Source organism: Epinephelus lanceolatus, chromosome 8 (assembly GCF_041903045.1).
Source record: "Epinephelus lanceolatus isolate andai-2023 chromosome 8, ASM4190304v1, whole genome shotgun sequence".
NCBI lineage: Eukaryota > Metazoa > Chordata > Actinopteri > Perciformes > Serranidae > Epinephelus > Epinephelus lanceolatus.
The window spans coordinates 29,502,128-29,516,180 of record NC_135741.1 but is presented as its reverse complement, the minus strand read 5'-3'; the positions used below and the strand labels follow the sequence as shown (position 1 = coordinate 29,516,180).

General features: G+C 40.7%; 1 protein-coding gene across 3 annotated transcripts in view; it reads left to right on the top strand.

Moving 5' to 3' along the window:
* Positions 1-725: 725 nt before the first annotated feature.
* gpr153 (G protein-coupled receptor 153) overlaps positions 726-14,053 on the top strand; it is a 50,684-nt gene continuing 37,356 nt past the window's right edge. Inside the window, exons 1-2 of one of the 3 annotated variants that reach the window (XM_078170148.1) lie at positions 726-1,261; positions 11,778-11,910. The gene's annotated coding sequence lies outside the window, so the exon portion shown is untranslated. The remainder of the gene's footprint in view (positions 1,262-11,777; positions 11,911-14,053) is intronic. The other 2 variants (XM_033643132.2, XM_033643142.2) reach the window with 2 other exon arrangements.

Below are 14,053 nucleotides of genomic sequence, written 5' to 3'. Positions count from 1 at the left end.
GAGTAAGTATTGACTGGATCAGCTGTGAAGCTCTGGGGACATTGCCCACCCTGCCTCAGTATCTGGAGGAGCTTTTCTTTGTAAGGCTCCTCAGTCATAGTGTACAGCCTGGCTGTGCACTGCATGGGCAGCTCCAAGTTGTGTTGTGTGTATCTGATTTAATGAATGGGAAGCAGGGAGAGCGTGCATTGCTCATGCATTCACCAAATAAATAAAACTGGAAATAATTTTTATAATGGTGGCAGAAACCAGGGACCTCTGTGTGTCTGTCCTCTTATGTAGGGCCTATTAGTTTTCTCACTGGGTACAATCCAGGCCCCGAGGGAGGAAAGCCGCTCTTACAGAATCATCCAGGGAAGGAGTCTTACATAACAAGTCGTATAATGTCAATGAAAAGGGCCCATTTAAAGGAGCATGAATAACATGAGGAAAAGAACGTGCATTCATCAATATGGGAGGTTCTTTTAAAAATGTTTGGATAATGAAAATGAATGTTATGGCAAATTAGAGTCAGACTTTTAGAAAGCAGCCATCTCTTATTTTCTCTGGTTTCCATCTTGTAAAGCTTAATGAAGTCCGTTTATAACCAACTCATTCAGATGAGACCTTTAATGCAACACATGCCCTCATGTTCATTCAGAGGCTGCACGAATGAAATGCCCTGTTTCTACTCAAAGCAAATGTGCAACACGCAGGAGCAGTTCTCGCTTTGTCAAAATGCCGACCTCTTTTCCATGAATTATTTCTTATTGCGGTTCACTCCCACGGCCACGGAGCGTCTGACCCGCGCACGAGCCTGGGCTGTCGGGAGCGCGCGGCAATCATGCCTCATCCGTCGCACGCCTCGCCACTGTCGGAAAATACAAGAAGAAAATCGCCTTTTATCTAAAAATAATTAGCCGCTATTTGAGCTCTCTTGTGGTCGCGCGACCGCCCGCTTTCTGGCGAAGAAGCTGAATTTTTCTGAAATCCAAAAGTCGTGCGTAATTTCCTCTTTTTTATTTCTCCCGTCACTGAGACAAAGAGGGCAACAAGATACAGGAGGAGTACAGCTGTGGTGATGATGTGCTGTTTCAGGGCTCATCCTTCATTTCGCAGGTCATTCCTTTAACTTGACGCTGTCGACACGCCTGACGCGATTCAGTTTGGGGATGTAAACGCCGGGAAGCCACTTTAACGGACCTGAACTGATGTGACTCAACGAGTGTTCGCTTCCACCGGAACAATGAGCCCGTTAGGAGCCTGAAACGTCTTGAGAAAGGTAAGATGAGACTCTCACAGCTACCTTATAATAATGTCACTCTGTGATTAGCTCATTTTAATAGGTGTAAGAAAAGGCTATCTATCCAAACAGGTGGTGTCCTGCAGGACGAGCTGGTCAGCTAATGAGAGGGGAAAGTACATGCACATGTATGAATCTACATGTTACATTCCTGTGAAGCTGCCGTGCATGTGTGACCTATTTTGAGAATTGCATTATAATTTAAATGCATGCAAGACAGACGCGGATGAGGAAGTGACCTAATTGATAAATATCACATCCTGTATGCTGTGCTTTGTTACACACAAACTTAACAGAGTCTTTTTGCCTGCATAATATCCATGTGATAATTACACAGCTACAGTGTGTGAGATTATTAGAAATAAGCAAGATTAGACACTGAGTTAACACTGTTGGTGACAGCCAGAAAAACACCTGTAATTGGAACAAATAACCCAGATAGTTTACTAATATTAACCATAAGCATTTGTGACTTACTGATTATCCCGCAATCACAAAGCTGATCACACATACAGCAGGGGCATGCAAACTTATGCAGGCAATTTCTGCAATGCACATTTACCAAAGCCTTTCACCTTCACTTCTGTTTTTATCCCTGCAACTTTATGTCGTCTTTGCATTTCTTCCTTATCAAAATATAATACATAATCTAACCTTTTTGTTTGCAACATTAGTATGTGCATGTAATTTGCAACTTAAAATTAAAGTGCTAAAAAGATAAAGGAAGACATGCTTGTTGAAATTCAGCAAGACAGCATTGCAACAGTATCACCTGATTTACCTACCTGCTAAAAGTTCTCAAATGCATCCAATACAGCTTCAGCGAAGGTGTCAGATATAGCCACATATTGACACCTGCCATTAGTGCACAGTGAAGATAGACTTAACCAACCGTAACTGATTTTACAGCTTCCACACTAAGCCAAAGTATTTACACATTCAGGTCCAACAAATCAACTTTTTTCAGTGCAAATAATATTATTAACAATATTATTTTTACCTCTTAACATGAACTCCTGAATTGACTACAAGTGCAGCAAGAGTTATATTACAGCTTTCAAAGAAAGTGAAGTCACATAAATGTCTGTGTGCACCAGCATCTGCAGCATATGTTAATGGAAAAAGACAGAGAATGTGCAGGCACTTAATCCTCTATTGTTTTAATATGTTTCCCATTAGAGGAGTCACAGCAGAAGGAGACCAGAGAGCGGATTACATTACATGCAGTCGTGGGTCAGAAAGTGGCCAGGCAAGCCAATGATCACATTCACTGTTCAGAGAAAGCGCTGTAGCCGACATGTGACAGTTGCTGCTACACCACAAAGCCTCACAACAGATCTCAGTATTTCACAGGGCATATGTGACATTTTGTTTGTCACACATTTGGCTCTGTCATTTTGTGACCGCGTTAGCCCTTGTTCACACTATTCTACTTTTCACTCACACACACACAACACATGGAGTCCGCCATACGACAGCATCATACAATAATGCGGCATTAATGACAATGAGAATAGTATTTTAAAATGATAATCAGGAGGCTTTAAAGGGTAGCACTGGTGGGGGTTTTTTTCAAACTATTTTCCCATGTTTTTGTGTCTAAGTGACAAATGGGAACAATTTTTTTTAAATTAGTCCAGAACTGAGTAAGAGGGCTTCAGCTGGCTGCAACAAACAGGTTGCAATGTAACCACTCAGGGTATTTTTTCACCATCAAAGTGCTTGATTTTGCCACTGACAGGCTCAGGTTGTTATTAAAAGTGTCAGATAACATTATGGAAAGGATCCCTACAGAGAGAGACCTTTTAAGATCCTTTTTGTATAACCAGAAACACCCCTGAAATTGCTATCGCCAAACCCACCAGACTCCATTTGAATAAACAGTAAATTAAGCATGTGTAGAGCCGGGATATTTTCACATCTAACTGGGTGAATAAGAGTTTATTCCGACCAAACCAGAGTTGGTAATTGTTGGAAAAGTGGAAAGATGAACCAAGACAGCTTTTGTGAGCATTATTTTGTTTATGTCAACTTTGAATAAAATGTGTTTAACAATGATAAAATTACTACTTTTTTAAATGGGGTCTGGTGGATTTGGCAATGGCAATTTTGGGGCTGTTTCTGGTTAAACAGAAATTATTTTACTCTTAAACAAACAGGTCTGTATCTGTAGGGATCCTTTTCATAATGTTGTCAGACACTTAGAAAAATAACCTGAGCCTGTTAGTGGCAAAAACAAACACTTTTAGTGGATGTAAACTGACGGTGTACAAATGCCCCGAGTGTTTACATTACAGCCTGTTATGCCGCTGCCGGTATCTACGCTCAGTACTGCACCAGTTTCAAAAATTGTTGTTCCCATCACTCATTTAGACACAAAAATATGGGAAAATGTTGTGCAGGTTGAAGAACACACTAGTTACCCTTTAAGTCCCTTGCACCAGTTTGAAATTATTCATAATTAAAAAAAAAAACAAAACAAAACAACAGATTTTATTTACAGTATGGCATTATTCTACCACCTTAATTCACTTAAACTCGGTGCCTATTTCTGATACAAACTCTAAACCCTCTGCCATATGGTGCCCAGTGATCCAGCTACAGTCATAGCTGGAGGTTGCTTAACATAAACAGGAAGAGAGCCTCTAGGGTTACATTTGTGATGGAAAATTCAACTACTTACTCTGTGACAAGCTGGTTGCTCCGCACAGAAAAGTGCTCACACACAATGTGCCATTTAACATCCTACAGCATGTTAGATTCTGGCTTGTGACCTTTTAATATTAGCTTTTTTAGTAAATTTGTGGGGAGGTATCTAATTGTCACTGATTACACCAGAACAACTGGTAATCTTACATATTTACTGCAGCTTTGTGTTACTGGAAAATCAAGAGTAGGGAGGGAACTATGGATATCACAGTAGATATGACATATCAGTGCTGGGAGCTTGTTGTTATTTAATGACTGCACACAGTATTTAAGGAAATTATGTCAAGCTTGGTTGCAACATTAGTTGGCAAATGCGTCCTCACAAACCCAGCAAAAATAACAGACACTTTCTGTGTCAAATGCAAGCCAAGCAGTCTAAACTTAGTTTGCTTTTTTAATAGACCAACAAATTAAAACCTGTTTGCATGTCTCTAATCAGCTGCAGGACAGGTTTCAGATGTTTTAACCGTGGAAGAAAACATCCATAGAAGATGCCTTGACTGAAGAGCACAACAGACTAAATTTTACCGCACTACAAGAGCCAATTAGCTCAGGAGTTTAGATCTCCTATCAATGGTTATAGCTCCTGCCGCCTCGGGAAAGTACCTCAGAGCATAATACTGTTGATATTAATTGATGGGTATTTAATCAGTGCTACTTAATCTAATGCTGTATGATACATTTAAGTCATGGTGCACCGATGCTTGAATCAGTGTTTGCAGTGTTATGGTAGTTCTGCTCATCAGACGCTCTCTCCTAATCAAACCTGATTCATTAATGACTGATGGATGCTTTCATCGCCTTCCCATTGTAAAATGATATGTTGATGTTTAACACATTGTGATACTGGTGTGAGTTTCAAAGCACATTTTTTCCTTCAATAAAAATGCAGGATTCAAAAGTGACAGGGCTGTACCCGACTCAAAATAATGTCAGTCGAATTAGATTTGGCTGCTCAAGGCGATTGACTGTTTGTTTCTTCCATATATACCATGAGAGTTTGAACAGGGTACATTTAGGGTGACTGTGACATTTATGTGATATAGTAAACAAACCAAGTTAGCCCTCAGCACTGATGGGTGCTAACTACGGTATCAACATATCGGAAATGTGCAACCAATTTTTTTCCTGCGAACACTAGATATCAAACAAAAGCCAGAGATGGTCTCGTATTAAGTTGCTACGAGCGATTATTTCACCAGATGGCAGAAGATAACATTATCTCAAAGCCTGACCGGGCAGACCCTCTCTTCCTCTGGGTAGCTGCCTCCGTCTCACTCAGGGTGCTTTCACACCTGTAGTTTGGTTCATTTGGTCTGGACCACGGGGAAAGAAATTCATACACTGTTGTATTTTAGTTCTGGCCTGATCCTGTTCACACTGAGAAGTAAACATGAAGTTATTCCGACTGACAGCTAACTTGTTGATTGGACAGTTTCGCCTACTTTCATCTTGCATCATCAAGGCCCACATGGGGAAATCAAATTGCAGTAATAGCAGAGGTTTAGTGGCACGTAAATGCTTGTGATGTGTTTATTTATGTTGTTTAGTGCCACAAAGAGCTCATGGAGAAATAACTGATCGTACGCATTATCAGTAGGCTATTATTAGACTGTAAATTGATCATGTCATGAAAAATGACTAATGCAGAAACAGGATCAAAAGGAGGCGTGATAATGATCGCTTCTAAGATCGCAGGCAGATTTTACAGTCTGCAGATGGCTTTATTATAGTAGTTTAGCTTTTGAAATCATGCTGAAATCACAAATCTGCTATCATAACATCCTGTGTCTGGTTTCTCTGCTTTCACACCACAAATGAACCACACCAGAGTTTGTTTTCTTTTTGGTCCGGTTGTTTTGGTGTGGTGACAAACCACACTTAGGGGGCAAACGAACTGGAGTTTGATTTAAACTAACCAAACAGGGCAGGTGATAAAGCACCCTCAGACTCACCCTGGGTATGGGTCCTCAGCTGCCTGTGCCAGAGAGCAAAGCAAGGAGGGCTCACTCTGCAGCTACATTTGAGGACAAAATGTCCCCAGACGTACACTACACACTGACTGACAAAAAATAAACCCGACTGCTCGACTTGCAGAATCAGTCAACTGAGGGGTCTCTGACTGATGGTTCGAATCTTCAACTCTCAAGGGGCAGCCCTAAAGAATGAGCTAAGAAAGACAACTGACTGATCATTTCTTGCTTTTGTGCATGACAGATTTTCATATTTGGTCAGCCCAGTTGCCAGGAGACAATGTTGGCATTGCAAACTGCAAAAATACATCACATTTGTACATTTCATAAGTAGCATATCAACATTTCTACAGTGTCGTGGTTCTGATTACATGTATTTGAGCTGACTCTGCTATCAGGAGGTGGAGGGGATAATGGGTGATGGCATGAAACCTTGGCAACACAGCTGCCAAGCTGCGGACAGCTGTTCGAAATGTACAATGCTAACATTTATCCTGGATGGCTTGGTGCCAGGGGGAGTATTTCAATAGTGACCCCAGTGCACATTGATCAGGGAGGCTGCGTTCAATAATTTTCTGGTTTGATGAAGAGTCTCCAGCGGGAGGATATTGATTCGATAGAGGAATCGTCTTAGCTTACCTCTCTTGACAGGAAGGTTAGAGGTCAAAGTCAGATGACCACCTCTAAGGCTTATTATTTTCTGATGACTGGTGCTGATAGTGTTTCACTGGCTCTGTTTAGAGACTTCTGTGGCCGACACAGGGGCTTGAATCTAGGTCCTCTGGTCGGAGAGCGGGCTGCCAACTCACTCTGCCTCCCTGCTGTGCATTAGTGAAACTCTGTGATTAAACGGAAGGGGCATTTGCTCACAACATGTTATTGTTGTTGTTTCAGTCCTTGAGTATGAGTGCTTGTGCATATTTGCTGTCTGGTGTCACATGCTGTAAGCGGACACTTTACAATGACAGCAGCCGAGCAGAGTTACTCACCACATGAGGATCATTATACAGTATATGAAATGTAAGTTGTCATCTCTCATCACAGGTCAGAGTGCCGTCCTACTCAAATGAATTGTGCTCCCCAGACAATGTTTCATTCGTAGTTGAAAATATGCCAGCTACTGCAAACTGATCTTTGACCTTGTGTTACCTCAGATAGGCTGAGGCAGGATTGTGATGTGGACAGAGAGCTCTGGGAAAATGGATTTGAGTAGCTTTTATTTTTCCAGCATGTAACCGATGAATGTTTTTACCCATTTAGGACCAGACGGACTAACTGTTGTTACAGATGTGGCTGAAGCTTTATTCTTTCAATGAAGCTGGTTTGTGTTTGGGAAAATGAACGTCCCATGCTGCAGTTCAACACTCCTAATTGTGAAATAACATTATTGTGGTGATTTTGATAGGTCAGCTATATTACACAAGCAAATTATTTTATATCATGCTGTACTGAAATGCAGATAAACTTTAAAAACAGCACAAATAATTTAAATTAATTTGGACATGATATTTGGAATGAGAACCATACAGACTAAACTCTAAAGCAGTTGTTCCCAACTGGTGGGTCGCAGTCCAAGTGTGTTGCGTGTCCATTTTGAATGGACTGCAAGTACATGTGAACATGCTTTATTTTGAAGTATAGTGAATTTCCAGCACAGAGCTTTTACTTTGAAGCGTTGTTTCTTGCTGTAGATTCAGTGACTAATGGACAGCTACTTAACAGAGACAGCAAACTAGCTTGACGACATGGCCAAATGCAAGTATGATGCTGAATGTATTGAACTGTTTGAACCTTGTACTAATGACAAAGGAGAAATCTGGACCCTGTGGCTGGACCAGTTGGAAACCACTGCTCTAAAGTACTTCCCTGTCAATTTCTCAAAGTCAAGCAAGAGTCAAACAAGAAATAAACACATTGTTGCTCAGCAGAAGAGAAATTTGTTGTTTTCTGTTTTCTGGTTCTGGTTGACCAGAGCTGTGTCAGAATCACTCCACTCAGTTTAAGCCAAAAACACACCAAGCTGGCTCGCTGTATGGTTACATTTTCTTGGGCTGGGAGGTGGGAAGAAACTTTGTGTAACATAGGTCAACAAGTCACAGGAGTCACAGGACTCTGTTTACTGACTGGCTGAGGTTATTCTCTGGCAGCAATCAGCTGCTAAAAGTTCAACTGTTACCACCTTTTAGTTGGACCATACCTCGCCACAGCTTGGTGTGTTTTTGGTGTAAGGATAACGTCCTTAAATGTTAGGGCTGGAGAAAATTAAATGTCATGATCGTATTTTAAACAAATACATCAATATCAATATTGGGGTGATATTGTAGGGCTGACTATTGGTGCTTTCACAAAATATTCACACAATTAGATATTTAATAAATAATCATCAATAATGTGGATATAATGACAAAGTGGGTAAAGACAAATAAAAGAACAGCTATAACAGTTTGGTAAGTTCAGAAAATTACATGACTTTACTGTGATGCAGCCTTTCAAACCAGGAAAAGACAACACTAGAACACTAAAACATCCAAGCTCTAAGACGATATCTTGTCTCAGGTCACCATATTTATATAATATTAATATATTGCCCAGCCCTATTAAATGTTATGACATTTAATGTACCATTATCCAGTAATCACCACTTTCAGATAGCTTTGGAGGGTTTAGGCTTGATTCCAGAAACAAGTTTAATTCACAGTTTTATATTTATGAGGGTAACAAGGAGTTAGTCTGATCCAATTTTTTTTTTTTTTTTTTTTTTTTTTTCTGCTGAATGTTTCCTTCAAGACGGATGCAGTTGCTATGCAACATACACAATGAGAGATCCAGTCTGGTTCCAGTACAGTGGAGCAGAGCGTCCAATGTGATGGTGGTTTACCAATGGCTGATCTTATGAAGAGATGATAGGGACATGTCAGGTATTGGTGACACAGTAAGCCCTCTGGCTTTAAGAAAACAGCTCTGGGGCCTCATAACAGAAACTTCCTGAGGCTGAAATCCTGTCTTATCTCAGTTTAGGATGACATTTAGGAATTTTGGTGTTACAGAAATGTGTTTCCTAACTGCATTTAGGAGGATAAACTATTTTATTTTAGAAAAGGAATTTAGCTACCACAGAGGCATTCTGACTTAGGGGTTTCCCAAGTTAGAAATCCTATATCAGGATGGCACTGACCCTGTCCTAAATTCACAATACGTGCCAAAAATGGCAGCAGCACTGATGTTAGGTCGATATGGCAATAACACTGTAAATAGGGAGCAACATGAACACCAAAATATGATGGACAGGCTACCTAAACCATATGATGACACTGAAAAACACAGAAAAGGTGGGATTTCCTTTCCTCCACCGACACGATTAGTGCCCCTGACTCCTCGTAGCCTGTTTTTCCTTTGTCCATGATAGCAACCTAGCTAGCCAGTGACAGGGGAGAGCTGTTGGTATTATGGTTTGTCCATCTCAAGGAGCCTACGGGTTCTGTCTAAACATAGACACAGACATGACAGGACGAGTGCTGTTTGAAGAATCAAATTTGCAGTTGTAGTTAGGATTTCTTAAGGTCAGATAAGACAGGGGGTCTGAGATAGGACAGGACAGGACACAACCACGAGTTTACAGATTTGCTTCTGTAACAGGAAGATAAGATTTTTGCTATCTTTGAAATGTAAAAACGCTGTATGTAGGCCTAACTCTGGAAAAAGGTGGTTGATTGTTGAGTTTCATTCTCAGGTTGTCAAATACAAAATGCTTTGGGTTGGTAGTTGGACTGAACCACCAACCCAAAGCGTCAACTGTCTTTCTCTAGTTTCATACAGCACTTTTAAGACAGGATAAGAAGTCAGGATATTTTTTCTGTATTTTTCTGTAATGAGGCAGAGGGCCTGAGGGACAAGCGAGGGAGGAAGGCCATATTTTTTCTTGTAAGTTGAAACCTTGCCATACTCTGCCATGTTACCTTCTTTGGATAAAGAGCCCAGCATGAACACACTGTGAGAGGACTGACAGAGGTCAGAGGAATTTTGATTGATCTTAATTAAGCGTTGCTGGCCCACTTTGGGCTTTGATACATCTGCATTTATGGAACCACATCTAATGAAATAGGTTGACAGATTTATTTGCCATGATGTCATAGAGTTGGTACAGTAGGCGATTCTGGAAATGACTCTCAGATGACCATGAATGGGAAAGACACACTGGTAAAAGGGATGAAAGAATACATTTTTACTTTATAAATTTTATCTGTGCTTGTGACAAAGTAACTCAGCCCAGTAATAAACCATATTAGGTAGCTGTGAAAAAATCCAAAGGCATGACTGGGCAGTTAGTGAGGTCACAGACATCAGCCTTAAAGATGTGAATCACCTGCAGGACAGTAGGTTAAAGCTGGACCTGCTTATCATTTGTCATGCAAGGAGGAGCCTCTCCTGGACTCTCATTGATAACTGGATAATGAGCGCTCACTGAAGATGAGTGAGATTGATAGTGTTTTAGCCTCCGAGGGCCATTGTAATCCCTCATGGGGTGAAGGAGAGCTCTTCATCCGCACTTTGTGGGTGACACTCTGCACCTCCTGGCTGCAGCTACAATAATATAATATGAATATATGTGGAAATGGTTGCAGGGTTTTGTATTTTGTGTCATACACATCATTATTAATATAAGTACTGAACCAAACTGGTGCAATAACAAAAAAAGGATAAAAATGGATATGTTATAATGCTAATGTCTTAATAATCTAGACTGTTGTGATCATTTCATTTTCCTTACCTGCTGATAAATTCTCTTATTTATTCTTTTATAATCCTAGTTCCCTCTGAGGCGACCATGACTTTTTTATTTTTAATAAGCTTTAATAACTCCTTTTTAAAACCAGATAATGGTTGTGGTAAGTCATCTCTCTTGCTGAATGACGCCTTGGTCCACACAGAGAGCCTGCAAACTAAATGTTTGCTATTGTCACATAAAAGATCTTGTAAAGGAGTGTGTCTTCAGAGATCACAACATTTTTGAATGGCAGTTTTCCAGGCTGACCTGTAAATATATTTACAAGCCAATAATTCAGTTTAATGCGACTGATAGCATTGTGACTATTTAATTGATGATGTTCATCACGTATCCCATATGTGTAGCCTTCTTGCTACTGGAAGAATTTTGTCTGGTGTGACATTCGGCCAGAGTTGTTCACCCAGCTGCAGTTAATACCTGCAGGTCTTCGCCTTATCACTTTGTTAAACTGTAAACTGTGAAGTGACAGTTTGAATGTTGCCCACATTTAGCTCTATTTGGTGGAGCTGACCTGGTACCAGCAGGCAACAAACACCACAGCTGGATGTGATTCAGGGCTGAGACACCTGTCAACCAAGCAGACACCCCACAAAGCATGTCTCTGTCTCGCCTGTTGATACTCAAAATCAGAGCTACACATATACAAGAAGCAAAGTCAAATGCAATCAGACCTTAAAAGGAAACGTTGGTACTTTTCACCCTGAACCTGATTTTCCCATGTTTTGAGCCAGAGGGACTGATGGAGACAACATATTTTTAAACTGGCCCAGTACTGAAAGAGACAGCTGTTGCAACATGATCCCTATGGCAATTGTGCATCTTCAATTTATGTCTGTGCTTGTTTTTGCCACTGACAGGCTCAGATTGCCATTACAAGTGTCTGAAAACATTATGGAAAAGACCCTACAGAGAAATGAAATATTCTTTTTTACTTTCACTGATCCAGTCTGTTTGTTAGTTTGTGTAACCAAGTCTTGTTTAAGAAGACGGCTCCTTCGGAAATCTCACAAGAACCGACTTGTTGCAGGAAAAACAATGATGGAAACGTGAGAGTTGGAGAGAGGAGTGTCGGGAAGAGTTTGTCATGTTGGACTAAGTATAGCTTCATATGTGGAAGATTCTCATCGTCATGGCTGACAAACACACTGCATATGCGAAAGGTAAGGAAAATCATCTCAATCCTCTGTGGAATCTTTTCCATAATGTTGTCAGGCACTTCTAATAACAATCTGAGCCTGTCAGTGGAAAAACAAGCACTTTTAGTGGATGTGAATTGACAGTGTACAATTGCCCGCAGGGATTATCGGTCTCTCTCATTACTGGACCAAACGTCTTGTCTCCTTTATTTACTTAGACATAAAAACCATAGGAAAATAGGATCCAGTTTAAAAAATAAATTTCCCTTGATAATTGCTGAAAATGCTTCAACAGTCCAAGCCTGTAACATGGATGTGAAAATATTCTGAAGACTGAATGTTGGCTTGCACTAAATCAGGCTACATGCTCTGATTATGGGAATCAATATTTTGGCATAAGAGACACATTTAGCCTCGAAAGTACCCTGTTATAAACTATAGATGTTTATTAGGATCCCCTTAAGCTGCTGAGAACAAGCTTCCATCGTTTAGAAACATAAGCAAAGAATAATATTAGAGATCAACAGAAGTAAACAAAAGGAGCTGATAACATCTAGAGAAATATAACAGGATGTTTACAGACAAGAAACTGAATTTATATAACCAGAAACCAGACAGAAGTGCAGCACTTTTTAGATATTTTAGATGTTTTCTAATTGCTTTTAAGTGGCACAGGGGAACTTAATGACTTCCCCTGACATGCCCTGTATAATAAGGCACTTAACCCTCAAATCTGCAGAGGACAACTTGTACTGGGCGGCTCCCTAGTACGAGTGTTTGTACCCGTGTAAATGTGAAACAGGGTGCTGCTGCTGCTACTGCTGCTGCTGCTGCTGCTGCTGCTGCTGCAAAACAACCTTACCTGACGACTTGACTTTCAAAGTGAAGCGCCTGTCATGTGTAAGCATCAGAGATATAATATTAAACACTGAGGATATGCTGTGAGGAAAGCCTCCCAGGACAGTGTTTTCCTCTCTGACAGCTCCAGCAATGAGCGGCCGGTCGGGCAGCACACCTGTCAGCAGGGAGCTTCTAAAAGAGGTCCACTCCTGCCGTCTGCTCCAGCTCGAGCCAATGTGAGGCTGAGAGATGTGGGTCAACATTACACATGTGCGCCAGCCTCCCCGCTCTGCACCACACCCAACACACTGACCGACATTGTGCTGATGAGCGTGGTTAGAGCGGGCCTTGAAAATCATCATGTTCCTTGGAATAGGTTTCCATGTAATCATTCGTGTGATCGCATTCAGACACGCTGTCATCCATTTTGGCATTTGTTTTGAACAGATAAATCCGTCTTTGTGCCTGCCAAAATCTGTCGAGGCACACTTGTCTCTTCCTCTCTGTATCTCAGCTGATTATAGTTTGAGATGAAGAATGGAAAAGTGTCTGTTCCCTTTTTCAGCAGTTTAAAATGTGCAGTGATAAGTTATTCATCCAGGGAAAGACGTGCAGTTCCTTATGCAGCAGTTTTCATCAGCCCTCCACAGTGCTGATGGTGTTTCTGTAAATGCTTTGGTGCAAACACACTGTCGGCCTTCATGTTTACATTGACAGATACCTTACGGTAGTAAACGACTTATGCTGTGTCTAGAAAAAAAAAAGGCAATTCTACTAAGAAGTCTTTAGTGAAACACACAAAATAACCAGCCCTGTTTCCTGGAAATGACTTTTATATATATTATGGATTTAAAACAGCCAATACATTTTGAAGTAAAGTTAATGCTGGGTGAATTATGATTTCTATTAACATAATGAGGAAATGTTTCTAAAAAACATGTCTAGCAAGTTGCAAAAATGTTGATGCTGAATGTATCAGCAAAATGTTGACAACAACCTGGTCCCACTCTCAACTCTTCAGATAACGACGCTTGGTCAGTGGCCCTTGTTCATTTCCTGTGAAAAGTTTCTTTGAAAGACTCAATGCATGTTAACAAGTGTAAATTGACACACTATCCCTGAACATCCAAGGCTGGTGCTGGACGGGTACCTTACATGTCATGGTAGGATGTATAGGGCCACTGACCAAGCGTCAGTATTAGGTAAACGCACCCAGCTTAAACAATCTTAATTTAAGAAGTTTACCTGAAAACGGTCCTTTATCAGACTGACATATATCACAGCAGTGTCTCCAGCAGTGAATCATCTCCTCAAGTATTAAATAACA